The sequence below is a fragment of the Primulina huaijiensis genome, chromosome 3 (assembly GCF_012295235.1).
Source record: "Primulina huaijiensis isolate GDHJ02 chromosome 3, ASM1229523v2, whole genome shotgun sequence".
Taxonomy (NCBI): Eukaryota; Viridiplantae; Streptophyta; class Magnoliopsida; order Lamiales; family Gesneriaceae; genus Primulina; species Primulina huaijiensis.
Window position 1 is genome coordinate 5,734,534 of NC_133308.1, and position 13,086 is coordinate 5,747,619.

At 35.0% G+C, this 13,086-nt stretch overlaps 1 non-coding gene across 1 annotated transcript; it reads left to right on the top strand.

Moving 5' to 3' along the window:
* Nucleotides 1-11,918: 11,918 nt before the first annotated feature.
* LOC140974697 (small nucleolar RNA R71) lies at nucleotides 11,919-12,025 on the top strand. The gene has a single exon (XR_012174853.1). It is a non-coding gene; the product is annotated as a small nucleolar RNA R71 (small nucleolar RNA).
* The last annotated feature ends 1,061 nt before the right edge of the window (nucleotides 12,026-13,086 follow it).

A 13,086-nucleotide genomic window follows, 5' to 3' on the forward strand; every position in this document is an offset into this window, starting at 1 on the left:
GAGATTTTGTTCGATCCGATTATCAGAATTTGAATCCGAACACGGTACCGTACTCCTCTCGACACGAGCTACAACTGGACGTAAGTTTCATTGAGTTTTATTATCATTTGAGATTATGATATTGATGGAATTGAATATAATACATATATGATGTTCTTGATATACGAGACACCGTAGAATCGAAGTCAGATCAGAAAACGGATTGCTTATGGAATTATTATGATTTTCTGATTATATTGATTGGGCATTGAATAGATTTGAGTTATGGCTTGGTTACAAAATGTAATGGATATGGGTTCTGATTTGTAATTGATATCTGGTGATATTGTATTGACGGGGATATCGAGATTGTGCCGTTATGCCGTTGATTTGAATTAATTCAGATTAATCAGATTCAGTGTTGATTTGAGAATGAAATATTGATATTATGATTCTCGATATATCGTCTCAGATTTACATAGACAGTTTTGAGTTCAGAACTAATATTGCTTCAGACTGAGCCTACGAACGAAAGGTATAAATCAATGTGGATTGGGAGATCGACTCAAGTAGGATCTAATTGAGTTTTCCTAAATCACATACTTATTCTGATGTTTTATTATTGTGTTTATTGATTTGATTAAAATGCATGTTCTATGGATTTATAGGAGCATGCATTAGATGAGTAATCTTGTGACAGAAGTACCTGATAGTGGCGGGATCGCCACGAGCACATTGCACGGTGTCACAAGATAGTGTATTGGCGATAGGGCCACAGTCTGTGACGGATAGGTCAGCACACTGGATGTATGGTTATATCGACGTGGATAAAATTGGAGTTTCTTCTATTCCTGTTGGTCGATATAGGAATACCAACATCTAGCAACTGGGATCCCTAGACTAGGATTGCATCTAGTCTGAGTCGTGGAGTCACGAGCATTGTAGACAGTTTGATATGGATTATGTTTCAGATTTTGATACATATTGCTGTTATCTGTCCATGCTTTTATGGTTATTATATGATTGCATGTTTCGTTGATTTATACTGGGATTATATTCTCACCGGAATTATCCGGCTGATGTCGTGTTTTTATGTGTGCATGACAACAGGGGGGGCAGGTGCAGGGTCGAGGAGATGAGGAGAGATCGTGATTAGAGTGGAGACCACAGACTTGATGTTACTATAGATATGGTTCAAACACTTGATAAGTAGATGAACCTTAGTTTGTATTGAATGTATGCGGTACAGGACTTGTACCTTGTAATATACTAATATTTATATTAGTATGATCTCCATTACGCATCCGCGCTTTTTTTTAAAAAAAAATTAGACCCTGTTTACTAATTGATTAATTAGTCCCAATGATGATTATGAACATGATTAGCGTCCGGGTCCCCACAACATTTGGTATCAGAGCTGTAGGTTTCAGAACTGTAGGTCCCTTAGACTGAGATAGAAGCTAGTGAGCGGGGTAGATTGAGTTTTCTTTCCTTGCCTTTGAATTTTAGCATGTTTTACTGCTTTGAAATACATGTTACTTGATTATCTGATTTGATTGGTAACCTGTATTATTTGAGAATGAATCAGAACCGATTCTTGATCAGAGATATGATGATAGAAGAGGACTGAAACAGAATTGTTTTAGTTGATTGCTAACACTTTTGATTATCAGATATGCCTCTCCGACGAATTCCAGAACAGGGCAGTACTTCGAATCCTCCAATGGATGTGACAGCAACACCGATGGAAACATTGCTCAAGAGATTTCAGTCATTTCATCCGCCGACTCTGAGGGGCACTGATACTTCAGTGGATTGTGAGAGCTGGTTAGACGACATAGAGATGCTGTTTGACTCTTTGGACTACACTGATGAGCGGAGAGTGAAACTGATAGGACACTAGTTGCATGATGTTGCCAAGAACTAGTGGATTACGACCAAGAGGGCCTTGGAGCAACGAGGTACGCCTATTACCTGGAATGTCTTCAAAACCGAATTCTATCAGAGATTCTTCCCTGTGTCATACAGAAAGGATAAAGGTGCTGAGTTTGCGAATCTGAGACAAGGGCAGTTGAACATTGAGGAATATGTGTCTAAATTCTCTACACTACTGAGATTTGCTCCACATGTGGCAAGAATGAAGAAGCGGTGGCTGATCAGTTCCTCAATGGCTTGAATCCGGAGATATTTACATTGGTGAACACTGGGCGACCAAACAACTTTGCTGACGCCCTGAACAGAGCAAAGGAAGCAGAAGTTGGTCTGATGAGACAGAGAGGAGCTTCATATGTTGCCCCAGCACCGATACCACAGCAACCCCCTCCCAGATTTTAGAGTGGTAGCAACAGTGGTGGAAAGAAGGACTATTTGAAAGCCAAAGGAAGACAGTTTAAGAAGTCTGGCAGCAGTTCTTCCAGTTCCAGTGGCTCGAGACAGACTGGTCAGAGCCAAAGTTATACAGGACCTTATTGCAGCACGTGTGGGGGGATACATTCCACAGAGCAGTGCCGAGGAGTGTTTGGCAGTTGCCGTATTTGCGGACAGCAGGGACATTTTGCTAGAGTATGTCCCCATAGAGGTTCTCAGGGATCCCAGGGAGCAGAGTCATCTGGATCAGTGGCTCAGACAGGGAGACGACCCTCAGCTGTTCAGTATTTCCAGCCAANCTACTGTAGTATCTGTTTCTTCTCCTTTGGGGAAAGGTTTGATATCCGTGACTTCGGTTAGATCTTGTGTGCTACAGTATGACGGACATGAGATTGAGCTAGACTGTATTGTACTTGGGTTGTCTGATTTTGACTGTATTATCGGTATTGATATGCTGACCAAGTACCGAGCTACAGTTGATTGTTTCCACAAGATTGTGAGATTCAGACCTGACATGGCTGCAGAGTGGAAATTTTACGATAAGGGTTCTAGAGCTAGAATTCCTTTGATATCCGTATTATCTATGACTCGATTATTGCAGAAAAGAGCAGAGGGGTTCCTTGTCTATTCAGTTGATTTACTGAAATTGAGCCCATCATTGGCGGATTTGCCAGTGGTGTGTGAGTTTGCTGACGTCTTTCCAGATGAGATTCCGGGATTTCCTCCGATTCGAGAGATAGATTTCAGCATTGAATTGGTACCAGGTACAGTTCCGATTTCTAGAGCTCCGTACAGAATGACATCTATTGAATTGAAAGAGTTGAAGGAGCAGTTAGAAGATTTACTAGCCAAGGGATACATTAGACCGAGTGTTTCTCCTTGGGGTGCTCCAGTGTTGTTTGTGAGAAAGAAGGATGGGTCAATGAGACTTTGCATTGATTACCGGCAACTGAATAAAGCAACGGTAAAAAATAAATACCCTTTGCCTCGCATAGATGACTTGTTTGATCAGTTGCAGGGATCATCTGTCTATTCCAAGATCGATCTGAGATCTGGATACCATCAGCTGAGAGTCAGGGATTTTGATATCTCGAAAACAGCATTCAGAACCAGGTATGGACATTACGAGTTTATTGTCATGCCTTTCGGTCTTACGAATGCCCCAGCTGTTTTTATGGGATTAATGAACCGTGTGTTTCAAAGATATTTGGATGATTTTGTTATCATATTCATTGATGATATTTTGATTTATTCAAAGAATATGATTGAGCATGCAGAACATTTGAGAACTGTGTTGAAAATTCTGAGAGCTGAGAAATTATATGCTAAACTGTCGAAATGTGAGTTTTGGTTGAGACAGGTAGTATTTCTGGGTCACATTATATCTGGAGATGGGATTTCTGTGGATCCTAGCAAGGTTGAGGCCGTGATCAGTTGGCCTAGACCGACATCTGTGCCCGAGATACGCAGTTTTATGGGTTTGGCAGGATATTACCGTCGATTTATTAAGGATTTCTCGAGTATTGCTAAACCTATTACTCAGTTAACACAGAAAAATGCTCCGTTCATTTGGTCAGAAGACTGTGAGTCCAGTTTTCTGGAATTGAAGAAACGATTGACCAGTGCCCCGATCCTAACTATCCCCTCAGGTACTGGTGATTTTGTCGTGTATTGTGATGCTTCTCACAGAGGTCTGGGTTGTGTGTTGATGCAGCAAGGGCATGTGATTGCTTATGCCTCGAGACAGCTGAAACCGCATGAATCTCGCTACCCAATTCATGACCTTGAATTGGCAGCCATTGTATTTGCTTTGAAGATATGGCGACACTACCTCTACGGTGAGAAATTTGAAATTTATTCTGATCATAAAAGTCTGAAATATTTGTTTTCACAGTCTGAGTTGAATATGAGACAGCGAAGATGGCTTGATTTGCTTAAAGATTTTGATTGTGAAATCAAATACTACCCAGGAAAATCGAATGCAGCAGCCGATGCCCTAAGTCGAAAGGTATGTTCTTTGTCCTTATCGACTATAGGTGTTTCAAATTTGGTAAAAGATTGTTGTTTGTATGGATTAGTATTTGAAACAGATTGTCAGCCTTTGAGATTATATGCTATTCGAGCTGAACCAGAGCTGATTTTGAAAATTAAAGCGGCTCAGAAAGTTGATCAGAAAGTACAGGAATCGATTGAGATGGTCAGAGCAGGTCATCAGTCAGAGTATCAGGTACGTGATGATGTACTGTACGTGAATAATCGTATTGTTGTGCCGAATGTTTCAGAATTGAGACAACAGATATTGACAGAAGCGCACCGCAGTCGTTTTAGCATTCATCTTGGTGGCAGAAAGATGTACAATGATTTGAAGACATAGTTTTGGTGGAAACAGATGAAATCTGATGTCACAGAGTTTGTGTCAAAGTGTCTGAATTGCCAACAGGTGAAAAATGAAAGAAAGAAACCAGGAGGTTTACTGCACAGTTTATCAATTTCTGAATAGAAATGGGATCACATTTCCATGGATTTTGTGACGCAGTTACCGAGATCCGCCAGAGGTTGTGATGCGATTTGGGTCGTGATTGACAGATTGACCAAATCAGCATGCTTTGTTCCGTATCAGATGACATACAGATATGACATTATGGCTGAGATCTATGTTAGAGAGGTGGTCAGATTGCACGGAGTGCCGAAGTCGATTGTATCAGACCGTGATCCTCGGTTTACTTCGCACTTTTGGCAGAGTTTACAGCAGGCTCTAGGTATGAAGTTGCATCTGAGTACCGCATATCATCCACAGACTGACGGACAGTCCGAGCGGACGATCCAGACATTGGAGGATATGCTGCGAGCTGTAGTGCTTGATTTTAGCACTGGATGGCAAGAGGCATTGCCACTTTGTGAGTTTTCGTACAATAACAGCTATCAGATGAGTATTGAGATGGCTCCATTTGAAGCGTTGTACGGTAAGAAGTGCAGATCCCCTCTGTATTGGGACGACATCTCTGAAGTTCCTGAGATTGGACCTGACATGATCAGAGAAATGACTGAAAAGGTAAAGCTGATTCAGAAGAGAATGAAAACAGCTCAAGATAGACAGGCCAAATATGCCAATGTTCGACGTAGACCGTTGGTATTTGAGACAGGAGACCGAGTATTCCTGAAGATTTCACCTTTCAGGGGAGTTGTCAGATTTGGCAAGAAAGGAAAGTTGTCTCCACGTTATATTGGGCCATATGACATTCTCGAGAAAATAGGAGATCGTGCCTATCGTCTTGCTTTACCTATGTCTTTATCTGGAATACATGATGTCTTTCATGTATCTATGCTGCGGAAGTACCTCCCCGATGATTATCATATTATTCAGCCAGACGAGGCAGAACTTGATGAAAGTCTGAGTTATGTTGAAAAGCCGATTCAGATTATTGATCGTAAAGAAAAGAAACTCAGAACGAAAACCATCCCACTTGTGAAAGTCCAGTGGACTCGTCATGACATTGAAGAAGCTACTTGGGAGACTGAATCAGATATGAGACAGGAATTCCCCGAGTTATTCCACTGATATGAGTTTCTTATTTAAGTTTCTGTTATTTCTGATTTGATTGCCTGTGATATGATTGCTTGAGATTTCGAGGACGAAATCATGTTTCAGAGGGGGAGAATTGTAAGACCCGAGATTATATCATTTTAATTCGAGATTATTTAATTTAAGAATTTTGGAATGATGAATTAGATTCCACGATTTTTGTAATTAATTAGGATTGAAATTGAATTAAAAGATTGAGCGGGGGCCGATTTGCAAATAGTGAAAAGTTGAGGGACTAAAGTGCAAATATGGAAATTTGAGTGGGACACTTGTCCTTTAGCCATGCAATTGATATATATATATATATATATATACACACACACACACACATATATATATATATATATACACACACACAATTCATTCTTCACGAATTCAGAAGCAAGATCAGCGAGAATTCCCTTCAAATTCCCTTAAGCTTTCTTTGAGTTTAGTTGGAGATTTTGTTCGATCCGATTATCAGAATTTGAATCCGAACACGGTACCGTACTCCTCTCGACACGAGCTACAACTAGACGTAAGTTTCATTGAGTTTTATTATCATTTGAGATTATGATATTGATGGAATTGAATATAATACATATATGATGTTCTTGATATACGAGACACCGTAGAATCGAAGTCAGATAAGAAAACGGATTGCTTATGGAATTATTATGATTTTCTGATTATATTGAATGGGAATTGAATAAATTTGAGTTATGGCTTGGTTACAAAATGTAATGGATATGGGTTCTGATTTGTAATTGATATCTGGTGATATTGTATTGACGGGGATATCGAGATTGTGCCGTTATGCCGTTGATTTGAATTAATTCAGATTAATCAGATTCAGTGTTGATTTGAGAATGAAATATTGATATTATGATTCTCGATATATCGTTTCAGATTTACATAGACAGTTTTGAGTTCAGAACTAATATTGCTTCAGACCGAGCCTACGAACGAAAGGTATAAGTCAATGTAGATTGGGAGATCGACTCAAGTAGGATCTACTTGAGTTTCCCTAAATCACATACTTATTCTGATGTTTTATTATTGTGTTTATCGATTTGATTAAAATGCCTGTTCTATGGATTTATAGGAGCATGTATTAGATGAGTAATCTTGTGACAGAAGTACCTGATAGTGGCGGGATCGCCACGGGCACATTGCACGATGTCACAAGATAGTGTATTGGCGATAGGACCACAGTCTGTGACGGATAGGTCAGGACACTGGATGTATGGTTATATCGACGTGGATAGAATTGGAGTTTCTTTTATTCCTGTTGGTCGATATAGGAATACCAACAGCTGGAAACCGGGATCCCTAGACTAGGATTGCATCTAGTCTGAGTCGTGGAGTCACGAGCATTGTCGACATTTTGATATGGATTATGTTTCAGATTTTGATACATATTGCTGTTATCTGTCCATGCTTTTATGGTTATCATATGATTGCATGTTTCGTTGATTTATACTGGGATTATATTCTCACCGGAATTATCCGGCTGTTGTCGTGTTTTTATGTGTGCATGACAACAGGTGGGGCAGGTGCAGGGTCGAGGAGATGAGGAGAGATCGTGATTAGAGTGGAGACCACGGACTTGATGTTACTATAGATAGGGTTCAAACAATTGATAAGTAGATGAACCTTAGTTTGTATTGAATGTAGGCGGTACAGGACTTGTACCTTGTAATATACTGATATGTATATTAGTATGATTTTCATTACGCATCCGCGTTTTTTTTAAAAAAAAAAAAAATTTAGACCCTGTTTACTAATTGATTAATTAGTCCCAATGATGATTATGAACATGATTAGCGTCCGTGTCCCCAAAAGTCTAATGTTCGTTATTATCAATATGATCAATGTCCCTCCACATTCGATTTGCTATAGCATCCCTCCATGCATTTGCATTTACTCATTGTTGTTCTTGAGTGTCAAATAATTTTTACACAAAATATCAAGATTTAATATTAATTAATAAGCACATAACATGTGCAGATTACTAATAGTTATAACATATGTCCGTTTTGATGATTTAAGATTTTATTTTCAAAAATATTATTTAGGTGTTAGCATCCATACATAACAATTGATATTTGAAGCATACCTATTACTTTTCCCCGAATATCCCTTCACTACACTACTCGTATTCTTATGGCAAAAACATAATAAAATAAAAGTTCAAATACAAAATTAGACGAGCAAAAAATTACTCAAACATAAATATTATAATTTATGTAAAAATTATTATCCAAATTTAAGTAATCGATTTTTTAATTGTTGAATCATTGGTTTGAGAAAATACAGAAATCAAAACAAATTATTTTTTTAAGAAACTGAAAGTCTGATGTACAGACTTCTCCATATCACATTATATGCAAAAATTTAGAGCATACACATAAACAAACAGAAAAAAACAACGAACGGAACACAGAAAGAGATACATAGAAATCATAATATGTTTTTGTAATCAAATCAATAATGATTCAAGAAAGGAATCATACATCTGAAATTCGAGGAACCCTCGACTTGTCTTAGAGAGGAGAAAAGTTCCGTTTTTGAATGAGGAAGAGAGATATATGAGTGAGAATGATATTTGTTTGATTAAAAGTCTATCAAAATCTCTAGGGTGAGTAGAATACAATTTTTGAGTTTTTAAAGTTGTACATAGAGTTTTAAGGTTTGTACTTAAAGAATTAAATTAGAATCATTGTAAATCTATGAAAATATTGGATACCTATAGATTTTTATAGATTTTAAAAAAATCAAGTTTGAATACCTCTAAACTTTTTAAGACTCTAGAAAAATCTAATTTGAATACCACTAAACTTTTATAGAGTTTATAAAAGTCTACGTTCAATATTTAAATTTAATATCGATGCTCTCGAAGCAACGAAAATTTAGTTTTATGTTAATGTTTGTGGTTTTATATTAATGTTCCTAAAGTAACACAGATTTAATATCGATGCTATTGAAGTTCCACAGATTATAAGTTTATATTAATGCTATTGAAGAAACACACTTTTGAAATTTTATGTTGATGCTCCTGAAATATCCTAAAATTTAAAGATTTGTCAACAATATTTATCTAAGATTTAAAGTTTGTCAATATTTATGAAGAATATTGACTAAATGCACACTAGAAACACTTTTACTTTATGTATATCTATAATTATGATCATTTTAGTGTTGAATAGATTTTTATTGCTTCACATCTATGGTAATATAGCAAGATTTGAACTAATTACAACAGTTTACTAGATGTCATGAATCAAAAATAATATACATTTTATAAGTAATCTCAAATCAGAAGTAAAATCAAGGACATATCAGTTATACATCAAAATTTTTGGGAGACGATCTCATATATCAATTTTGTTATATTATTTTCAATTTGATCCGACTTGTGAAAAAATATTATTTTTTATGTCAAAAATATTATTTTTCACTGAAGATATGGATTGGATAAATATATATCATGAATATAGATTTGTAAGATCGTATCAAAAGAAATTTAATTTTACATAAATTGATTTTACCGATGAACAAATATTTTATTTGTTATTCGTGGCTAGGAAGCGAAACTTGTAATCTTTCTTTTAGAGCTTCTCCAATCGTGCTCTAAATTAGCATAAAAAGCAAGATGATGTAGTTTGTTCCTTCTCCATCCCAGCACTATGTTTGACGCCAAGATAGAGATTTGCTACAGTGTTGCACCAAATTTGGTGCAACACTGTAGCAATAGCGTTGCTTATTTTTTTTCTTTTCTTTTTGTTTTATTTTTGTAATTCTTTTTTATGTTATTTTACTTAAACTCTAAATATTATATAATTAGTTTTATAATCTAATTTAATTATTAAAATGTATTATTTCAAACAATAAATTTTAACAAAGTGATTTTAAAAAACTTGGATATTTTAATTTAATACATAATTAATAAAGATAATATTATTATGTTAATAAATTATTTGTGATAAATTAGTTGTAGTAAATAAAATAGTATAAAATATGCCATGAATATCTTAATTATGTAGTTATAATTAAATTAATTAATATTGAATACAAAGATACAAGTATAAAAAAAAGTAAGATTCAAACACTAATTTTTTGAAAATCAAAGAAAATGATACAAAAGTAAATAAACAAACATAAAAAACACTAAATTATTAAAATTGACATTACAATACAACATAAAATAAAATAAGATGAAACACTTAAAATTAAAGATAATGATACAACATAAACCTAAACAAGATAATAAACAACAAAATATTAAAAATCATACCACAATACAATAAAAAAAGGATGAAATGATTTTAATATAGAATGATTTTAGATATATAATGAATTTTAATATAGAAATGATTTTAGATATTAGTGATATTTTAATCATTGTGTTTATAAATATTTTGTGAAATAAATTATTTGTTGTTAATAAAATAATAAGGAATATTTCGAGAATATTCTTTTTAGTGTAGAGTTTAGAGTTGATGGGTTGGAGATGAATTTGGTATTTGGTGTAAGAATTACACTATTTTAAATTTAGTGCAACACTAAGATAACGTAATGGGTTGGAGATGACCTTAGAAAAAAGTAAACAGAGAAACTGAGTAATAGGTAAAACAATAGAAACAAAGTGTGCAGGTATACTACATAAATAAAGAAAATTCAGGGCGTACATTTTAGGTTATATTATGATTTACATTTTTTATTATAAATTACAAAATTACTCTTAAAATCCAATTACATCTATTTATTTAATTTTTTTTTATCTATTACTCTCGGAAAATAAAAATATCATCATGAGTGTAACATTAAGTGTACATATCACATAACTCATAGAAATAATCGTTAAATGATCTTTATTTTTGTTATTATCTATAATTGCATATTTAGATTGACAATATGTGGTTGTTTTGCATAATTTGTTATGTTATTTAACTTATTTATTTTTATTGATAGAAATACAATTTTATTCTATTAATGTTATTGAAGTCGTTAATTACAAGAAACATTAAATGCAGTGCACTATAAAGAGAAATTGACACGCTTTTTTGGCAGATGCTAATACATATGATCATCAGAAAGTTTATTATCATTAGAAGAATTCTTAGTATAAATAGGCAGATTCAAGATTGAAGAACAGATCGAAGCTTTCACAATCTGTTATCTACATGATCTCGAGCCAAATTTCCGCTTCTTTTTCTTTTGACTTGCTCTTTTCACTCACCTCTTGTTCTAGAATTCTTCAACTTCTCAATTCGATGGACTTTACTTGCTCTTTTGGGTTGGTTTTCGTTTTTCTTGGAAAGGTGCACGCCTCTCTACTAGAAATCATCTTGGCCAACTGTCCTATTTGATTCTCCAATTCTTTAATCGATGCATCCTGATTTTGTAGCCCAATTTCAATAGAAGGGATAAATTTTGACATCATATGGTTCAAACTAAACTTTTCCTCTTGAGGTTCAGACTTGTACATCGACTGTTTCCCATATTGTTGGCCTCTTTTTGGGCGATTCCGATGGTTCTAACCACCCCATAAAAAATTTGGATGTCAAGATTGTACGTATTAAAATAGGAGTTGTTCCTTTGGCGATTCTGGCTACCCACATGATTGACTAGTATCCTATCAGGCACATAAAAAAGATTTACGTCTTGACAATCCTTTGTAAAATGTTCACCCCCACAATCACCACGGAATATTTTCTGTAAACGCATAGCAGTACCACTCACACTGATATTATCAATCTTCAATTTCAAAGCTTTCAATTGTGTGTTCAAAGCAGTAAAATCATTCACTTGGTGCACTCCAACATCCCTCATCTAACCATTTCTCTCTCAATGAGGATGATAACTGCTAGCAACCATCTCTTCCAACATCTCATATCCTTCTTCCGCAGTCTTTTTCAAAAGTGTTTCACATGCAACTGAATTTATCATGGTACGATTAGACGTAACTAAATCATAGTAAAAAATGTGTACCACAAGTCCAACAGGCAATTCGTGATGTGGGCATCTTCTCAATAAGTCTTTGTAACGCTCTCATGCTTCGTACAATGATTCTTGATCATATTGAGCAAAGGTGGTGATGTCAGCTCTCAATTTCATTATCTTTGACGGAGTAAAGTACTTAGTAAGAAACACCTTGGTCATATCCTCCCAAGTTGTGAATGAATCTACATGCAAACAATTTAACCAAGCTTTAGCTCTATCTCTTAAAGAAAATGGAAATAAACATAAATGAATATAATCATTAGAAACTCCATTATGTTTGAAAGTATCATAGATCTCAAGGAAATTTGCGATATAAATATTAAGATCATCAAGCGCTGTTCCCCCAAATTGAACTATGTTCTGAATCATCTGTTTAATGGCTGGCTTGATTTCAAATCGGTTTGCATTCACAACTGGTCAGACTACGTTTGGTCGTGCCCTATCAAGAGAAGTTTGTGCATATTCCAACACGGGTATGCGTCGTGGTCTATCGACGTGCTACTCTTAATCTTGTCCAGGTCCTTCCATTTTGTCCTTGTTTCTTTGTTGTTATCTTCTTCTTCGAAAAATTCTTTCGATCTCGGGATCAAAATTCTCAAGATCTAAAATTTCTGATCGTCACATGCACTGAGAAAGATATCTGAAGCAACAGAGTGGGCGTTGAACCAATACAAATAAATATGAATAAGGATAATAAAAAAAATAAAATTGTGAAATAACAGTCTCCGACAACGGTGCCAAAAACTCGATCGAGCTTTTCTTGCACTGTAAATTCTCAAATATAATTATATCTTAGCTTGAATAAATCTCAAGTGCATGAGTCAAGTTGTAGTATAATGTACGAAGTACGAATATCGTCCCAAAGAGACCATCTCACACAATTGTTATTTTCAAAAATCAATCTTTAATAAAGTGTAAACAATAGATTGGTTTGTGATTTATTCTAACTTCAAAGTGAAATATACTTCATATGTTAAATGAAAATAATTAATATAAAAATAAATGTTAAGAATCAATTTAAAACAAATTTATTGGGAATTTTGGTTCATCTACTCCTTACTAGTTCATATAATTAAACTCAACTTTCGTTCAGACTTTGATAGAATTCTCTAAATTATTAACACACTCTCTCAAGATATACTAAATTAACTTAACAAAATGAAATAATCAAA